Below are 15,086 nucleotides of genomic sequence, written 5' to 3' on the forward strand. Positions count from 1 at the left end.
TCTGGTCTGATTTTTAGGTCTTCCAAGACCTTCTCTTGGCAGTCATGTGGTTCTCCCCCCTAAGATCTGGTCAGCCACGTTGATCCCTTGGTGTGTAAACACCAGGTTTGGGGCTTCCAAGATCTTACTCAATCTCCCTTGTCTCAGCGGAGCCAGTGTGAAAATCTGTGAGTTCACAAATGCTACTACACTGTGTGTTGTTAGGACCACCAACTGGTGTCCCATCACTATATGTGCTGTCTTTTGAATGAATTTTGCTATTCCTGCTGCGTGTTGTGTGCACACCAGGTGCCTTCTTTCTAATGGGTTCAGCATCACGCTTAGATACATTAGAATACACCTTCTCCCCCTTTGTTTCTGATACAGGACACCGTTGACCACGTTGTCCTGTACAGAAACATCCGAGAAAAAGGGAAGTGCATAATCTGGACGAGCCAGGTCCGCTCCTCCCGCTAAGGATTGTTTCAGTTTTGTGAATGCCTCTTCTGCTGGGACTGTCCACTGTAGTGGGGATGTAAGATTTCTCATGCCCTTTTCTCTCACCATTTCTCGGAGGAGTTCACAAAGTCTGGTGCATAACTTCTGCTGAACCCTGCAAGACCCAATAAGCCCGATAAGGCTTCTTTTAAGGCCTGATTGAAGAGTCCTTTCCAATTTGTCCTACCTTTCCTCCCTTTATCCCGGGCGAGCCGCCAAAATGTTGGGATAACAGGATTCCTCCGTCCTGTTCCCCCCGGGTCCGTTGATAAAGGAAGGTAAAGGTCAGACTTTCAGTTTCATTCTTAAAATTTATTAATCACCACACATAATACATGATGGCCAAAAATAATGCAGAATTAAACAAGCATGCTTGGAGATTGCAGAACAATATTCCCTTACCGCATTTACACTTTCTTTATCCCAGATGGACGCTGCAATCTGTCTGTCTGTTCCCACGTCCCTTTTTTATGCCCCTGGCAACATGCCCTTATAAGGAATTGTTTTCCCTCACAGCCAACTTCTTCTTTCTATCAGTTTCCACCAGTTATACTACCCCCACTGCTCCCCTGCCTTGCACCTCTCAGCTGTATGCAGGGAAGAAATGATCCCCCTCAGACTGCTTAACCTTCTTTCCCTGATCAGAACAGTGCATCCCCGCAATGAGCCTTAAATTTCATAAATCTGCAATAATCAATTCCCTCAGTAGCCAGGCTGACAAAGAGTCAGAGCTCTGTAGAGCCGAGTATTCCTTTCACGTTAACTAGTAGTGACTTCATGGATTTCTTTACAAATAAAATTTTAGACATTAGAGAAAAAATTATTCATAACCATCTCAAAGATTATTCTTCATGTTCGGCTGCTTTCAGCACTGCTGGTATTTGTTTAGACTCTTTGGCTCCAGTTGATCTTACAGAGTTAACTTCAATAGTTACTTCCTCCAAACCAGCAACATGTTTATTAGATCCCATTCCGACTAGACTGTTCAAAGAAGTCTTTCCAATTATTGATGCTTCAATCCTAAAAATGATCAATCTGTCATTATTAGTTGGCTATGTACCACAGACCTTCAAGGTGGCTGTAATTAAACCTCTACTTAAAAAGCCATCACTGACCCAGCTGTCTTAGCTAATTATAGGCCAATCTCCAACCTTCCTTTTCTCTCAAAGATTCTTGAAAGAGTAGTTGTAAAACAGCTAACTCATCATCTGCAGAGGAACGGTTACAGCCTCTGACAGTGGACTCATCTCTGTGCTTGTCCTGTTGGACCTCAGTGCAGCTTTTGATACTGTTGACCATAACATTTTTTTACAGAGATTAGAGCGTACTATAGGTATTAAAGGTACTGCAGTGGTTTGAATCATATTTATCTCATAGACTCCAATTTGTTCATGTAAATGGGGAGTCTTCTTCACACACTAAGGTTAATTATGGAGTTCCACAGGGTTCTGTGCTAGGACCAATTTTATTTACATTATACATGCTTCCCTTAGGCAGTATTATTAGAAAGCACTGCATCAATTTTCATTGTTATGCAGATGATACTCAGCTTTACCTATCAATGAAGCCAGATGACACACATCAATTAATTAAACTGCAGGAATGTCTTAAAGACATTAAGGACTGGATGACCTCTAATTTCCTGCTTCAAAATTCAGATAAAACTGAAATTCTTGTTCTCGGCCCCACAAATCTTAGAAACATGGTGTCTAACCAGATACTTACTCTGGATGGCATTACTTTGGCCTCCAGTAACACTGTGAGAAATCTTGGAGTCATTTTTGACCAGGATATGTCCTTCAATGCACATATTAAACAAATATGTAGGACCGCTTTTTTGCATTTGAACAATATTTCTAAAATTAGAAACATCCTTTCTCAGAGTGATGCTGAAAAGCTAATCCATGCATTTATTGCTTCTAGGCTGGATTATTGTAATTCATTATTATCAGGCTGTCCTAAAAGCTCCCTGAAAAGCCTTCAGCTGATCCAAAATGCTGCAGCTAGAGTACTGACAGGGACTAGAAGAGAGAGCATATTTCTCCCATATTGGCTTCTCTTCATTGGCTCCCTGTTAAATCTAGAATAGAATTTAAAATCCTTCTCCTCACCTACAAGGTCTTGAATAATCAGGCCCATCTTATCTCAAAGACCTCATAGTACCGTATCACCCCAACAGAGCACTTCGCTCTCAGACTGCTGGCTTACTTGTGGTTCCTCGGATACTTAAGAGTAGAATGGGAGGCAGAGCCTTCAGCTTTCAGGCGCCTCTTCTGTGGAACCAGCTTCCAGCTTGGATTCAGGAGACAGACACCCTCTCTATTTTTAAGATTAGGCTTAAAACTTTCCTTTATGATAAAGCTTATATTTAGGGCTGGATCAGGTGACCCTGAACCATCCCTTAATTTTGCTGCTATAGGCCTAGGCTGCTGGGGGGTTCACATAATGCACTGAGCATTTCTTTTCATTCACCTTATTTACTTTGTTTATACTCCACTCTGCATTAATCATTAGTTATTATTAATCTCTCTCTCTCCCCCCTCAGCAGATGACCCCCCCTCCCTGAGCCTGGTTCTGCTGGAGGTTTCTTCCTCTTAAAGGGAGTTTTTCCTTCCCACTGTCACCAAGTGCTGCTCATAGGGGGTCGTTTTGACTGTTGGGTTTTCTCTGTATTATTGTAGGTTCTTTACCCACAATACAAAGCACCTTGAGGGAACTGTTTGTTGTGATTTGGCGCTATATAAATAAAATTGAATTGAGTTGAATTGAATTGAATTGAATTGATGTGCATCCAGAAACAAAGTTGTTTATTTCTGAGTTCATGCTTTCCCTCCTGAGTCCTGTGTTTGGGTCCTTATCCTGCCTGCCACACTGCAGAATCATGACTCTTATATGTCAGAGTTGTTCAGTTTTACAAGGTTCAGTGGAAAGGACATATTAGCTTTGCATATCTTGGTTTTATTCATGCATGTTCAGTGAGAACTGCATTTTTGAGCTGTTTGGTTTATCCAGGTTCAATCACTGTTCCTGTGGTAACAGCGTTTTGTTGTTTTCACTCTGTGGTCAGGTTGCATGGATAGACTAGTGGACCTCACTTTTATGCCCCATTTGTGCTCTTTGGGTGCCACCATGTCATTTTATGGTATAGCAGCATAATAACATTTACAGTACTGGGCCCAATTGTTGACCATTTGTGTTTGATATTATTCTATTGATGCTCGGCAATTCTGTGTGCTGCATAATTATTATTTATATATTACAAATGGTTTATTTACTAGTCTGTAATTAGGTGCATTTGGTCAGTTATGCAAAAATCTCCAGTTTTACAATTTTTATCATATTGAAATACATGGTTTTTCAGTGGGCTGAGACTGAAACAGCGATGCATCCCAAAATATTAATATTCAGCTTCAACCTTGCAGCATTAATAATGGTTAGGCTCAGGGGACAATGAAGTGGTATGAGGGGGGGGGGGGCCCTCACCAAATCAAATTTTGCTTAGGGCCCCTTCAAGGTTTGGGCCGGCTCTGCCGGGACAACACAGATCCCTCCCCAGCGCCAGGGGGCAGATGATCCGTTAGCTGTGGCTACAGTGCTGAAAAGAAACCTGGGGTTGTTCTTATTTTCTTCAATTAATGATGAGTAGTAAGATGTCCTAGCTTTACGGAGGGCTTTTTTATAGAGCAACAAACTCTTTTTCCAGGCTAAATGAGCATCTTCTAATTTAGTGAGACACCATTCCCTCTCCAGCTTTCGGGTTATCTGCTTTAAGCTGTGCGTTTGTGAATTATACCACGGAGTCAGGCACTTCTGATTTGAAGCTTTCCTTTTCAGAGGAGCCACAGTATCCAAAGTCGTACGCAGTGAGGATGGATTACACAGCAGTGGGGAATAAGTTTTATTACAGCAGAAGTCTTTCTGAAAGTGCTGTAACTAAGTTTAAGGATCTAATTCCTTCATTGTTATGCTCTTCAGTGCCAACACAGTGCAGAGCAGCTACCTAAACATTAAAGTAAATGTAAATGTTCTACGAAATGATAAGATAATAAGGGATCTGTGCAGATATCCTAAGAGCCAATACAGCATCTTACTGACTGGGTTTATACTAACTTCCTCATGATATGATCTGTGGACCTTCAGCAGTGCAGTGTTGTGTGTTTGATCCTCAGCATAGATTAAACTACACCAGGAACAGTTCAGAGCAGAGCGTGGAATCTGCACAGGGTCTTTGATTTGGAAACTGACAGCAGCATTCCTGAGCAGTGAGCAGGAACACTGAAACATGCTGTGGCACATCAAGTTAGGAATGCAGGTACTGTTAGTTTGATATAATCCTGGCAGCTGGAATGTGGCACAGCAACTTCCACAGAAAGCTCAGAGTGCCACATTTCTCCAGAAGAACCACCATTTAAAAGTCCTCATTTTAAATATTATAATAGAAAAAACTTGTTAACAGAAAACCATTATAAACTGATTTTATTTTGTTTGAATTCAGGGTGAAATTACGTTAATTTGAAGTGATATCAGTGAGGCTCAGTTTCTCTTAAAATGTTTGAGGTATGATTTATTCCTGATGTTACAGTCTTAAGAATGTCATTGAGTTGTGAGAGACTGTTTAGACTTCAGATGCTCAGCTTAATAGGTATGCAGAAGGGCTTGGCAACATGGAACAAAAAAAAAAAAAAACATCTATCTGTATTTTTAACTGAATGGTGATAGACAGGGGCAGCACGGTGGCACAGTTAGAATCTGGGAGGCCTGGGTTCGATTCCACTTAAGACATGCACTTACTGGGGTTAGGTTAATTGGTCACTCTAAATTGCCCATAGGTGTGAATGGTTGTCTGTCTCTCTGTGTTGGCCCTGCGACAGGCTGGCAATCTGTACAGGGTGTACCCCGCCTCTCACCTTATGTCCTATGTCAGCCGGTATAGGCTCCAGCCCCCCCACCCCCCTGCGACCCCCAACAGGATAAGCAAAAGTAAGTGAATAGTAAGTGAATAGATGGAGCCTAATAGCAAATAATCTGAATGTTAGTTTTTGCCATGCAGCTACAGTGATTTTCCTTTATCAATCACTGGTTGTTGGGATCAGCAGTTTCAGTTAAATCTATCATATAGCAGATGAACACAGTGATATTTGAGATGTGAAATGAAGTTTATAGGATTTACAGAAATTGTGCAATAATTATTTAAACAAAATTAGGAAGGTGCATATGTTTGGGCACCCTTGTGGTTTTATTGATTTCAATACCTTTAGCACTAATTGTTGGAACACAAAATTTGTTCTGTAAGCTCATTGACCCTTGACCTACATACACAGGTGAATCCAATTATGAGAAAGGGTTAAGGTGGCCAATTGCAAGTGTTTCTCCTCTTTGCATCTCCTCTGAAGAGTGGCAACATGGGAGCCTCAAAACAACTCTCAGATGAGCTGAAAACAAAGATTGTTCAACATCCTGGTTTAGGGGAAGGATCCAAAAAGCTCTCTCAGAGATTTCAGCTGTCAGTTTCCACTGTGAGGAACATAGTGAGGAAATGGAAGACCACAGGCACAGTTCTAGTTAATATTGTGAATACAGGTGATTCAGCAAAGAGTGTGCTCTAGCTAAAGTAGGTGAAGATTACACTAAAATATGTTGTTATCCAGATAAATCGAGTTATACAGATTTAACAGCTAACAGACAGCAAAACACAACTGTGCTCCAAAACAGGAACAGGAAGTGATACAATACCGCAGTGAGAACCAACACCAATATCTGGGTTATGAGTGTATGGAAGAGTAATGCAAAAGCCTTTTCTGCACACACACCACAAACAGAGTCGCTAAAGCACATTTGGACAAACCAGCTTCAATTTGGAATAAGGTGCTGTGGACTGATAAAAACTAAAATTGAGTTATTTGGACATAACAAGGGGTCGGTATGCATGGTGGAAAAAGAACACAGCACTCCAGGACAAACACTTGGAACCACCACCAAATGTTACTGTGGGTACCATCATGCTGTGGGGCTGTGGGGCCAGTGCAGGTACTGGGAATCTTGTTAAAGTTGAGGGTCGCATGGATTCCAGTCAATATCAGCAGATTCTTGAGAACAATGTTCAAGAATCAGTGACAAAGTTGAAGCTCCACTGGGGCTGGACACTTCAACAAGACAACGACCCTAAACACTGCTCAGAATCTACTGAGGCGTTCATGCAGAGGAACAAGTACAACGTTCTGGAACAGCCTTCTCAGTCCCCAGACCTGAAAATTAAAAAAAAAACAGAAATATAGAAATTTTTGCAAATTTATTAAAAAAGAAAAACTGAAATGTCACATGGTCATAAGTATTCAGGCCCTTTGCTCAGTACTGAGTAGAAACACCCTTTTCAGCTAGTACAGCCATGAGTCTTCTAGGGAATGATGTAAATAGTTTTCCACACCTGGATTTGGGATCCTCTGCCATTCTTTCTTGCAGATCCTCTCCAGTTCCTCAGGTTGGATGGTGAACGTTGGTGAACGTTGGTGGACAGCCATTTTCAGGTCTCTCCAGAGATGCTCAGTTGGGTTTAGGTCAGGGCTCTTGCTGGGCCAGTCAAGAATGGTCACAGAGTTGTTGTGAAGCCACTCCTTTGTCATTTTAGCTGTGTGCTTAGGGTCATTGTCTTGTTGGAAGGTGAACCTTTGGCCCAGTCTGAGGTCCTGAGCACTCTGGAAGAGGTTTTCTTCCAGGATATCTCTGTACTTGGCCGCATTCATCTTTCCTTCAATTGCAACCAGTTGTTCTGTCCCTGCAGCTGAAAAACACCCCCATAGCATGATGCTGCCACCACCATGTTTCACTGTAGGGATTGTATTGGGCGGGTGATGAGCAGTGCCTGTTGTTCTCCACACGTACCGCTTAGATTCAATACCAAAAAGTTCAATGTTTCTCTCATCAGACCAGAGAATCTTATTTCTCATAGTCTGGGAGTCCTTCATGTGTTTTTTGGTGAACTCTATGCAGGCTTTCATATGTCTTGCACTGAGGAGAGGCTTCCATCGGGCCACTCTGCCCTAAAGCCCCGACTGGTGGAGGGCTGCAGTGATAGTTGACTTTGTTGAACTTTCTCCCATCTCCCTACTGCATCTCTGGAGCTCACCCACAGTGATCTTTGGGTTCCTCTCTCACCAAGGCTCTTCTTCCATGATTGCTCAGTTTGGCTGGACGGCCAGGAAGAGTTCTGGTCGTCCAAAACTTCTTCCATTTAAGGATTATGGAGGCCACTGTGCTCTAAGGAACATTGAGTGCTGCATAAATCCTTTTGTAACCTTGGTCAGATCTGTGCCACAATTCTGTCTCTGAGCTCCTTGGGCAGTTTCTTCGACCTCATGATTCTCATTTGCTCTGACTGCACTGTGAGCTGTGAGGTCTTATATAGACAGGTGTGTGCCTTTCCTAATCAAGTCCAATCAGTTTGATTAAACACAGCTGCACTCCAGTGAAGGAGTAGAACCATCTCAAGGAGGATCAGAAGAAATTGACAGCATGTGAGTTAAATATGAGTGTCACAGCAAAGGGTCTGAATACTTATGACCATGTGATATTTCAGTTTTTCTTTTTTTAAAAAATTGCAAACATTTCTACATTTCTGTTTTTTTCTGTCCAGATGGGGTGCTGAGTGAACATTAATGAGAAATAAAATGAACTTTTTTGATTTTAGCAAATGGCTGCAATGAAACAAAGAGTGAAAAATTTAAAGGGGTCTGAATACTTTCCATACCCACTGTAATGCAAGATGTTTGTGCTCTGTAAACCATCAAACCTGACTGAACTGGAGATGTTTTAGAAAGAAGAATGGTAGAAAATACCTTCAACCAGAATCCAGACTCTCATTGGAAGCTATAGGAAGCGTTTAGAGGCTGTTATTTCTGCGAACGGAGGATCTACTAAATATGGATGTCATTTTTCCGTTGGGGTGCCCAAACGTATGCACCTTCCTAATTTTGTTTCGATAATTATTGCACACTTTCTGTAAATCCTGTAAACTTCATTTCACTTCTCAAATATCACTGTGTTCATCTGCTATGATATATTTAACTGAAATTGCTGATCCAAACAACCAATGATTTCTAAAGGGAAATCATGAAAGTTATCGGGTGCCCAAAGTTTTGCATACCACTGTTTGTATGTTGTTTTTATACTGAAGTCTGGACTATAGAAGAATATGTGGTCAGCACTGTGGAAATCAACATACTTCTCATTTTAGTCCTAAATGTGGTGGCTCCAAAAGTAGGAACAACACACCATTTGTAACCGTTTCAAGCATTTGCAGTAAGTTCAATGATTAATAGTTTTAGCGTTGTGCACGTAAGAATTTTTTTTGGGAAATCTGAATGCTTAAACTGATTTTAGCAAAATTAATAAATGTATAGTAAGGTTATAGTATAAAGAAATACAGCCTGTCTTTCGTTTGTGGGCAAATATGCTCTTATCAATAACAACAAATCAATCACGGCCACCAGTTCTCATTCCATTAACAGCAGCAGTGCACAGCTTTAAATGTACAAAATTTCACATCAGAAAGTTGACTTGTGACAATTTCTTACAATGAAATTTGTTAAATGAATAATGTCTGCAGAAGTTTAGAGATAAAGTGTGTTTGTATGTTTCCAAGCACTAACAATCAATGTCTGTGCATTGCATGTGTCACAGAGTGTATATCCCTAATGTGTTCAACTGTATAAGTTGCGACTTTAAACACCAAATGAATTACAGTCACAGATGATTAGCATGTAATGCAAAAACCTTTCTGAGTGTTGTTGTCCAGTGATCATAGTTGTTGTTTCAGCTGCAAACCTTGTGAAAACCTGAAGAATAAGTCATTAAGTATCCTAAGTCTGCACTATCCGAGCTACATGAGGCTATTTCCACCTATCAGGCTAACCAGCGTGATGCGGCTCTCATCGTAGCCGGGGACTTTAACAGTGCAAACTTGAAAAAGCTGATACCGGAGTTGATTCAACACATCGACTGCCCCACCAGAGGAGAGAGGACCCTAGACCACTGCTATTCTCCATTCAAAGATGGCTACAAAGCAAAGCCTCTTCCGCCTTTTGGGAAGTCTGACCACACCTCTGTGCTTCTCATGCCGAAATACAAACAACGGCTCAGGCAGGAACCCCCTGCTGTGAGAGAAGTGACACGGTGGTCTGATCAAACAGAGGCCGCTCTGCAGGGTGCGTTGGATTCAACCGACTGGGACATGTTTCGCAGCAGCGCGGGCGGAGACATCGAGGAGTTTACGGAAACTGTTGTGGGATTTATTGGGAAAGTTGTTGAAGACACTTCACTTAGGAGGACCATCAGGACTTTTCCCAACCAGAAGCCGTGGGTGGATAAATCTGTCCGCGACGCCCTGAGGTCCCGCACCGTTGCCTACAACTCCGGCCTCGCCTCTGGGAACATGGAGGACTACAAGGTTGCATCATACAACGTCCGCAGAGCGGTGAAAGAGGCCAAACATCGCTACGGCCGCAGACTGGAACAGCAACTACAACAGTCTGACCCCAGGGGACTGTGGCAGGGACTACGCACCATCACGGACTACAAAGCACCACACACACACCCGGTGAGTGCCGACGCTTCTCTGGCTGATGAACTCAACATCTTCTTTGCGCACTTTGAGTCGGGAAGCCGACAGCCCGCTGCGCTCCCGGCCGGAGGGGCGGAGACACTCACTGTGACGGAGCGCGACGTGAGGAGGGCGTTTAGACGTGTAAACACCAGGAAAGCGGCTGGACCAGACGGTATTAGTGGACGTGTCCTTAAGACCTGCGCTGACCAGCTGGCACCTGTGTTTACACTGATATTCAACCTCTCACTGAAACTGTGTGTGATTCCCACCTGCTTTAAAAAGTCCATCATAGTCCCTGTCCCAAAGAAACCACACCCCAGCAGCCCCAATGACTTCAGGCCCATAGCACTCACCTCTGTGGTGATGAAGTGTTTTGAGAGACTCATCAAGACATTCATCACCTCCTCACTGCCCACCACCCTCGACCCACTACAGTTTGCATACCGGCCAGACAGATCCACAGACGACGCCATATCCTTCCTCCTCCACAAGACCCTTTCACACATAGACACTGGTAAGGGGAACTATGTGAGAGTGCTGTTTGTAGATTACAGCTCAGCATTCAACACCATAGTTCCCTCCAGGCTGGTCTCTAAGCTGCTGGACCTGGGCCCAGGCCCATCCCTGTGCAGGTGGGTTCACAGCTTCCTGACCAGCAGACCACAGGTGGTACGAGTGGGTCACCTCACCTCATCCTCCCTCACCCTCAACACTGGATCCCCCCAAGGCTGTGTGCTCAGCCCTCTGCTGTACTCACTGTACACCCATGACTGCGAGGCCACGTCAGAGTTCAACGTCATCATCAAGTTTGCTGACGACACTGCTGTTGTGGGACTAATCTCTCACAATGAGGAGACAGCCTACAGGAGAGAGGTCTCCCGCCTGGAGAACTGGTGCCAGGAGAACCACCTCCTGCTCAACGTCAGCAAAACAAAGGAACTGATCGTGGACTTCAGCAGGAAGCAGCAGAGGGACTACCATCCACTTGTCATCAGTGGTGCTGAGGTGGAAAGAGTGGACACTTTCAAATACCTGGGAGTGACCATCTCACAGGACCTGTCCTGGACTCATCACATAAACATCACTGTGAAGAAGGCCAGACAGCGTCTCTACCTCCTCAGGCGGCTGAGAGACTTCAAGCTCCCACTCAAGGTGCTCAGGAACTTTTACACCTGCACCATCGAGAGCATCATGCGTGGGAGCATCACCACCTGGATGGGAAACTGCACCAAGCAGGACTTCATGGCCCTAAAAAGGGTGGTTCGTTCAGCTGAACGGACCATCAGAACCACCCTCCCCAACCTGCAGGACATTTACACCAAGCAGTGCAGGCTGAGGGCCATGAAGATCCTAAAACAGCCCAGCCACCCCCGGACACTCTCTCTCTTCTCCCTGCTCCATCAGGCCGGCGTTACCGCTGCCTGAGGGCTAAGACTGAAAGGTTGAAGAAGAGTTTTTACCCACAAGCCATCCGTCTGCTCAACTCTGAGCCCTAACTGGACCATTATTGCACAGTGTAAATATTATAATTTATAAAAGTGTGTATAGTGTATAGTATATAGAGTATAGTGTATAGTGTGAATTACTTTTTTTTAATTTTTATTCTTCTTATTTATATGTGTGTGTATATATGGTTGCAGGTACAAAATACATTTCACTGTGCATTGTACTGTGTATAACTGCATGTGACAAATAAACACTATCTTAAGCTTAATCTTAATCTTAAGTCACATGACATTGTACAGCTTTGTATAATAAAGGCATGACCTGTTGTTGACTTGACTGAAATGAAACTAAAAGCAAACTATGACATTAATGCACAAGCTGTGTATCAGCTGTGTTATGTGTGTATAACACCTGCTATGTATTTTGTGTAATAAAAAAAAAACTTGATCTTTGAAATGAATAAAATGTACCTTACCATGAACTCAAGCCGTTTTGCCAAAGGGGTGTGAGACTTTGTGAAGACTGAGCCACTGCAGACAGACAGCGGGGAGCTTTTCTGATGCTTACATACCCTGAGAGGAAAAACAGCAAAACGCTGACAAATGTCACATAAAATAATCTAATATTTTACTTTACAAGGTACAATAAGTCCACTTAGCTAGAACACACTATTGTGATGGTTCAGGCTCTTTTATACTAATGCTGCGATATGCTAAAATACAGCAGTGTAAACCAGCGTTAAATCACCCTAACATTTATGTTATTTTCTGCTTTGTTAGGACAAGAATTACATCACTTGACTTCTTCTTTGTCACTCTTTTAAGATAGATAGATAGATAGATACTTTAGATACATAGATACTTTATTGTCCCCATGGGAAAATTTGTCTTGGACAGTGAAAGCTAAACAATCTGCTTCCACAGTTAAATACACTACAAACAACAAAAATCATGTGAAGATCACATATTGCTCAATAAGAAAACACATATTACACATTCCCATATACATTCCAGCGAGTGAACAGACCAGTAAATCAGGCCAGAACATCAGAAACATGACAAACCACTATATGCCTGCTTTATTTAACAATCTGATTGATGTAGGAAAGAATGAACCATCTGAACAGCTCATATTGTGAGATAAGGATGTGGGCGCAGACAGACAGCACCCTCTGAGGACAGACTCTTCATGGATAGACAGCAAGGAGTAGTAAATAGTCCTTCCTGTCACCTTCAATGCAGGTTGTACCATGTAACTATGTTTAGATTTTAGTTGCACGGAGAGATTACCATGGCACGCTGACATTCCAAACCTGATAATAATTTCCAATACAGCCTTCTCTTCCTGCTCTTGACAGAGACGGTCATATTCTATATCTCTCCCTGCCCTCCCCATCTCTCCTGCTTGCTGTGAGAGCGTCTCTCACACACTGTCCGAATAAGAATAAGATTGAGAGCAACATGGATCTGGCAAACTGGGCCCTCAACACCATTGATCGGGGAAAGGGGAGCCTGCGTGTCCGAGTGGAACAGACCCGGTTGGATACGTCATCGATTCTTGGAGCTCGTGGAGACCTGTGTGCTTCTCAGCCCTCGAGGTTGAAGACGTGGAAGACATCTACATATTCGGCTATTTGGTAGCGGTATCTTTTCTGTTTGGGCTCGGAGGATACCTGATTTGCCGGGAAATCAAGAAAATCTGGGCGGCAGTTCGACATCTGCAGAGGCTGCAGACCCAGGTGGATGGGCTGTGCAGAGCCGTACAAACTCAGACTCAAAGCCTGTTGGACCTGAGCCGTAAAGCGGATGGTAGCCCAGCTGAGAACGTGCTCGCAGGCGAGAGGGGTTCGACCTGGAGATAAGGCTCGGTTCTGCACGGTGAGGACGGTAACTAATGAATTTGTAATATTGGATTTACTGAATGGTTCCCCAGTGAGACTGAAGGCTGTTGGAAAAAACAAGCAGCCTGTTCCAAAACAACATCTGCATTATCAGGAATTCGGCTCCCTAGCCGGCCTTGGGCTGGTAATCATATCTCTGCAGGACTATGTGTGACGGTCGCTCTCCCCCTCAGCCCTCTCTGTGATCTGTGAAGCTGGATCTGGTGCACCACGGCCGCTGATGAACTTCCATCACTATCAGCGAACTGTTTTGGCTAGGAGCTGGCATCTGGCTCCACAATGCCCCCACCCTCTCGTCTCCGTCTGCATCCCCTCCTGACCCTGACCTTACCCACCATATTGCTATCCTGGCTTTAAATGTGCAAATATGCTTTTGCTGAGGTGTTTTTTGGAACCTCGTACGGTGTTTATAATGAATACAGTATGAGATGATTTTTTTGAGCCTACCTATCCCAGTGTATCTCTTTCTGTTCTTCTGCTAAAGGTAGCGCTGCGAGTCAGCTGCATGACCTCAGGACACCTGTCCCCCCTGTTTGCTTCTGTTTTTTTTGTATTTCTTGGAGGAGTGTTCTGGAACGCAAATTTCATTATATGTTTTCATTATATGTTTACATATATATGACAATAAAGTCTTCTTGATTCTTGATAGAATAAAAACACAAGTTTCTGATTGACCTCAAGACTCTTAGTCTGTGTAAAAAATACAGTCTCTGCTGCAGGCTGGAGCACGATACATTAACATGAATTTCCCACTTGAACGGATTATCTAGTCAAACACCCAGATATCTGTAAGAACAGACCTGTTCTAGTTCCTGTTCAGTCAAGATTCAAGATTCAAGAAGTTTATTGTCATGTACACCGCAAAACACTGTGGTTATGCTGAGCAATGAAATTCTTACTTGCGACTGCTTTACAAACAATTGAAATAAGCAACTAAGTTAAAATAAAATTTAAGAACTAGTATATTAGGAAAGTAAAAGTAGAAAATAAAAATAAATAAATAATAAAGCAAGTGCAATATATACAGATATATACAGATGAAAGAATGGATAAAAAGCAGAAAGCTATCACTTAAAGGCTTGGGGTCAATCAGCATCTCTTTTGTTTTCCTAGCATTAATAATGAGGTGGTGGTCCTCACACCATTGAACAAAAGACTGAACCACATTAAAATATGATGAGGGGTCCTTATCCTCATGCAGCGAGCTGAGAATAGCAGTGTTATCGGAGAATTTAAAAACATAATTCCCCGTGCAGCCGCTGATGAAGTCATTTGTATAAATAGTAAAGAGGACAGGAGAGGTAACACAGCCTTGGGGAACCCCAGTACTGAAGGACCTTGGCTCTGACAGAGTAGTGTTAACTCCAACAAGATGTGATCTGTTTGTTAAAAAAGAATAAAACCATTTAATAAGAAGAAGATTAAGATTAACTGTAGTTTCTTGATAACAGGTGAGGCAGTGGGGTATTGAAAGGATGTTAGTCCTCTCTCCTACAGTCTTGATAGCAACTACATGCAATTGAGCAAACATGCAAATTAGACAATGACATCATATAGTGTCTTCTCTTTTCAGTGGAGGAAAATTTCTGGTAAATGACTGTTGTTTGCTGCCAAACTTCACCATGGACGGGTTAGACAAGCCAGGCAGGAAATGAGGGAGGTGGG

Source organism: Archocentrus centrarchus, unplaced genomic scaffold, assembly GCF_007364275.1.
Source record: "Archocentrus centrarchus isolate MPI-CPG fArcCen1 unplaced genomic scaffold, fArcCen1 scaffold_33_ctg1, whole genome shotgun sequence".
Classification (NCBI taxonomy): Eukaryota; Metazoa; Chordata; class Actinopteri; order Cichliformes; family Cichlidae; genus Archocentrus; species Archocentrus centrarchus.